Source organism: Lonchura striata, chromosome 11, assembly GCF_046129695.1.
Source record: "Lonchura striata isolate bLonStr1 chromosome 11, bLonStr1.mat, whole genome shotgun sequence".
Taxonomy (NCBI): Eukaryota; Metazoa; Chordata; class Aves; order Passeriformes; family Estrildidae; genus Lonchura; species Lonchura striata.
In genome coordinates, this window is record NC_134613.1 from 13150648 (window position 1) to 13155573 (window position 4926).

Below are 4926 nucleotides of genomic sequence, written 5' to 3' on the forward strand. Positions count from 1 at the left end.
ATGCATTCTGAGGGTCTAGTGTAGCTTTTATAATCCCATATATTGTAGCTAATGTCAGAAAGCAGAGTGTAAATGGTCTAATACAAGTAATAGGAATTGAGAAGGTAGATACACTATTTTTCATCTTTCAAAGAAGCCAGAACTGTGTATTTAAGGGGTTGGAAACAGAGAGAACATGCAGGAACCTTTGTAATGATACCTCATGGAAACACTGGTGGGCACTGGTCTAGCTCTGCATTTGTCCAATAGCTACCCAGGCATTAAGGATGCTGGAAAATCACCAACTGTGTGAATGTGTTTAGGGGGGCCCTGCAGGCCAAATAAAGTACTTGTATTAAACATTGAGCTTGGGAGATAGATGGCACATCTTTATAAAGAGCTGCACATGCGAATGGGTCTTGTTAATCAAGCATGAGGTCCAGCACTTCAGTCACTTTTTTTTGGATATATGAGATTTTTCTTGCTAGATTAGGTAATTTCTGAGCAATAAGCTTTTACTCCTCTTTCCACCTTCTCCAGCTCCCAGCTTCCTCTTAAATATGATGAGTTTATAAACCTAAGAAAGGAAAAAATATATAAAAATAGGAACTGAAGGAAAGTGGCCAGTCTTGGTGCCAGTCTCCTGAGTGTCACTTGGCAGCTGCTCCAATGGTCTGTCCCTTTCTGTTGATTCTCAGCCCATGACCTGAGAGGGCACAGGGACCTTGCAGTGCTCTGTAGAGTGGAGCAAGAGACACAATGGCATTTCTGCTTCTCTATCTGTTACTCTCCTTGCAATGATACATTCTGAGCACTTTTTAGTACTTTATTTGCTTCCTTAATTTTATTCATTTTCTTATTGCAGAAATCCATTTTAATTTTTTTTAAACATCTGACTAAAATAATCAACCATCCTCCAGATTTAAAATCATAAAATTAAATTTGATTTCTTCGACTATCATACTGGGCTTGTGTATTGAGCATTTTGTTTCTTATTGCAGAAACAGATGTTCAGTTGTTTATTCAGTCAGCACCTGTCTTTAAAAAGTATTTTTGTTAGTTTATGAATGTCATTAGAGGAAATATCCAGGAATACTTTTCCACCCTTCTAAAGCATTTTCTCAGCTTCACAATTAATACATTTTTGTAAAGCAGTCTAGATACCATCCAAGAGATTGTCTTTCTTTTGAGTTAAAAAAATGTCTTTGTATGTTTATTTTGTGAGAAAGGTCCACATGAAGGTTCTAGTCAATTTAATACCTTCTAAAAAATTTGTCTTCTTGGGAATATAATGAACCTCTCAACTCCAAGAGTAGTCAAATGAAAGAATTCTAGCAGAGATAATGGTAGCCTAAAGTGTTTTGGTTTTGTAACCTAGCAGCTGCTGCAGATAGGTGGTTGTTCCACAGGGATCGCAAGAGTTTTAGGCCCTAATAAATAGATTTATTTTTCAGAAGATCTATTGTAGTAGGCAAAGTTATTTGCTGTCTTAGAAGTTGGTACCACATCACATCACATCACATCACATGGTGGTGGACTAAGCAAGTGCATTTGAAATGCAGTTTAATGATATTGCCAGGACAAAAATCACATTGTCAGTATTGTCATATGTTTAAATTTTTGTGGTGATTTTTTTAAAAGTTTCTTTCCAGACAGCTAATGTTGCAGCATGCTCCTGTGATGGTGGCTAAACTCAGACTGTTTTTTAATTAATTGGAAAAATTTCTAATCATGCATATTGAAGCAGTATCCATGATGTCAGTATGTCAGAGGGATGTCAGGAACCATTAGTAGAAGCTGATGACAGTCTTTCAGTTTTCCTTGTCAATTTTTTTCTTCAAGAAATCAATAACAGGTATTTCTCATATATCAAAAATATTAAATAGAGAGTATAGATGAGCTTTCTTTTGAGCCAAGACCATTTTAGTGTGAAGGATAACAAAATCTCTTCTGCTTAAAGGAAAAGACAGTGATTCTCCTTAATAGTGATTTCAAAATGTTTGATCCCTGTATTTCTGTCCAGTCATGTGAAACTGGGGCACACTTTTATTCTAAACTCCTGTGAATTTGTGGTGGATATCTGGCTAATTTCCAAGTCAAGCATGATTACAATACTGTGCCTTCAATAAATTTCACAGAACTAATTTAGTCTTCAAAGGCATGAGGGGTTAAAGCTAGGTCAACTGACATCCTTCTTGCACAACAGCATGTCTTCAGTTAATTATGTTGCATCTATATGTGTGTTCTGTGTTGTCATACTGACTAAACTAAGCCTAAAAATACTATAGAAGAAAAAATGGAATTGATGAAGATGAATGCCCAGACTGCCAGCATGGCTTATTTAATAGCTTCTTGAAATGTATTAGTGAGGAGTTTCAGCTCAGAGCCCATTGTCCAATGCTGCAGCAGATCTGTCCTGCACACAAAATCTTACCAAGTGTTAATAAAGATAATAATGTTTTTTCAGGCTAAGCTCTACTGACACATGCATGAAACAATTAGAATGTATCAATCCAGATGAGTTAGACTTCTAACAGTAAGAAGTGTCTACAGAATTACATATTCATTATTTTACCACATCAAACAGATCATAGCAGGAATCACAGAGCTTTTTGTTAGCAAGTAATCCAGTACATAGAGAGTTCTAAACTGTAACAAATCTGCATCATTTAAATGGCACTGTTGAGCCCTCTAGAAGTAGAAGGAAATGTAATAAATTGTCTTGGTGATGATGTAGGAAAGTAACAATATAGATATTGATGTATACATAGTAAAAACAAAGGCTTGCACTCCAGGCAAACCTGTGACACTGTTGGTTTCTTGTTTGTGTGAATCCTGTTCATGCTCATACTGGTCTGAATGTGCACAAACACAACAGTGTCTGCTCAAGAGCATCAGATTAACTGTTCTCTCTACCCCTGTTTGTACTTTAGATAATATGCTCACAGGAATCATTAAGTGCTTGTTCAGGTATGAACAGGATCTCCTTTCACACCAATGAACTCAGTTGTATCCCTGAACATGTTCAATTTATGTATTCATGTCACTAATCACCTGATTTTCTACCTGATCAGTTCACAACCTCATTGCCGCATAGCTGCATGTTGTGGGACAGAAAGTCTGCGTGGCTAATCCCATCGTTTCACCTTCCGTGTGTGCCATCCTGGCTGTGGCTCTCTCCTGTGTACTTCACTGCCAGCAGTGGTCCTGCTGAGATTGTTATCCATCTTTGCTTTTCAGTCCTGCAGGATCATCCCAATGACAGCCAGGTGAGCACAGTCCTGGAGCAAGGACTGCAGGGCATATGATTCAGCAGCTGCAGTTTCCTCACCTGCAGAAAAACGGGACTATATTGCAATGTTAATATGAGATGAATATGATCCAGAAATTTTTTAGCTGCATTTTGCTGCTGTGATGACCTGGACATTTCTTGTCAGAGCGTCAGATATTCCTGGTTAGAACCCCAAACACAGAGCTGCCTGCCTGCCACAACCCTGTTTATAAAGAAGGTGAATTTTAAACACAAGAAAGTTGAAAAGAATATTGCACTAGAGAGGTCCAAGAATAGAAAATAAGTAAGACAAATAATAAAAGCTGTGGTATCAGATGATGCTGCATGGGCTGTTGTTTGTCTTAGTGTTTTGGGAATGAAATTCAAAAGCAGTGGATCCAGGGTTGCCCTCACAACAGAAGACTTTGAATTTACTGTCAGTCCCGTAAATACTGCTTGGTACTTCTAGTTTTGGGGGACATTTTTGTGTTAAGAACTCTTCTGGTGTAATGCAATGGCCTTTTGGGGAAGGATTAGCTGATTGATTCAGGGTAAAAGCCATATGAGGGTCTTGTCCAGGGGCTGTGCCCCTGTTCTGTGCTTGTCAGGCTGGATTGCAGCTGTGGAGCTTGGGGCAGAGCACTGCATTTGGCAGCACTGTATTTCTAGTTCTGTTTGTATTGAGGGGCCTAAATGATCCATATGAAACACTGACTAGTGTCTCAGTATATTAGTTCTACGTTTCTTATGCTAATTTAATTATTTACTTGTAAGTAGATATTGTTTGAAATTCCATAGATACAATTCATTAGCAGCCACAAGCAGATTATCACTATGCATTAGCACATAATGAGCTATTTATTATTTAACAAAAATGTAGAACTATAAAATAGCCTATTAAAATATTTGTGCATATCTCTGTTTAGATATTTGATTAATGAGAAAGTCTCACAGACTAGTAGAAATGAAAGAGATATTTGCTCATCTAGAGGTGCTTCTAACACTCAGTAGCACTAACAGGAATGTTCTGTAGACACGGAGATCTGGATGAGCCCATGTCCATTACTTCTCCCCAGAAATGGAGTCTGTGCCTGTATTTTGTTTTGAGATTGCACTCAGAAAAACAGGAAGAGGTGCACATTGAAACCAAGATAATGTTCAACATTACTTCCATATCATAGATGATGTGTGAAGCCATTCAGTTCATTTTTCTGTTATGAGATAAATGCTCTGCATCATAGAAATGAACATGCATGTATTTTTGGCTGATCCTTTTACGGCAAATTCAGATTAATGCTTTTGGTGCTTCAGTCTAAAAATAATCCTGCAGAAAAAAATCCTAACAACATAATTCTTTTGACATTTTATAAACAAAGCTTTCATTTTGTTCATTCATTGGTTTTTTTTCCTCAAAATTTATTTTACATTTATTACTTTATTTCCTGTCTGCTGATATTTCTTCTTCCTGAATAATTGGCTTGAGCCAATAATGGAATGAGTGAGAATGTTAAAATGCTGGATAGTCTGGAACAAGAACTTGCTTTGCTGTGGTAGGAGGAGCTGTGTCAATAAGCTACAGATGCTGAGTTAATGAGGATTTTTTGGTAAGCAGGTGGGTGGTGGGAGTGGTTCTGCATACGAAACAAGGAGAGGACTAGGAAAGGCAGGGTGTAGGA